Raw genomic sequence first — 964 nt, 5'->3', positions numbered from 1 at the left:
CTATGTTCCAACCTCGGAAGCGTATAGACCCTCCAAAGGCTTTCTTCAATGTCTTCTCTCTTGTAAAATAAAAAAAAAAACCGGAACTAAATAGCTTTCTTAGTTATCTTTTAATCGAATTTTGAGGACACTATCATTTCATAGTAAAAACTACGATATATCTTAAAAGGGTTAATTGAAAAAGCAAAGCCAGCAACGAAAAATTAAAGAATCATATTATATTCACAAAGAAAGGCTCTCACTTAACCTGGATAGGGGAGAAATAAATATCATTTGGAATAATCTTTTCACTACATACTTTCACCATTTGGAAAGCAAGAACAGAAAACAGTGAACAGCAGTGTACAATGTCAATGAGTGTCTTTTCCCATGTATTTTAATGTTTGACAGAAGATTTTTTTTGTTTTTTTTTTAATACCTTACCTTTTAACCATTTTTTACATTTCCTTCATTATTTTTATCCCTTTCGGAGTCTACAACAGGCTGAAGAAGGAAGTAGCATCTTTCGAAAGCGCTACCTGTTGCAAGTAAAAGAAAATTCTGCTACGTATTTTTTGCGGTAAGAGTATCCTTTTTGCTTTTTCTCATTGGCTCGATAATTATTACAATCCACTTAATCACCTTTCTTGTTAATTGGAACAATGATTCATTCTTTCCAATCTTGTGATAATTCCTCCTTGTTCCAGATAAGGAGAACGAGTTTGTGTATCTTGTTCCACAATTTTCCCCCTATAGCTAAAATTAACTCAGCAGGAATTTCGTCTATACCCGGAAACTTGTGTCCCTTTAGTTTCTTTATAGCGATTTCTACTTCTATTCGGCTAGGATCTGGAATATATGGTTCTGCTGTGTGTATTCCTCTTTCCCCACGAACTTTTCTTTTTGGCTGCGTGTTAAGCAAATCATCAAAGAAATCTTTCCATCTATTCAAGACGCGGTCTGTATCAGTGAAAACTGTTTTGTC

The sequence above is a fragment of the Thermobia domestica genome, chromosome 1 (assembly GCF_964235325.1).
Source record: "Thermobia domestica chromosome 1, izTheDome1.hap1.1, whole genome shotgun sequence".
In the NCBI taxonomy this organism is placed as follows: Eukaryota; Metazoa; Arthropoda; class Insecta; order Zygentoma; family Lepismatidae; genus Thermobia; species Thermobia domestica.
The sequence above is the reverse complement of the archived record's forward strand: the minus strand, read 5'-3'. Positions refer to the sequence as shown.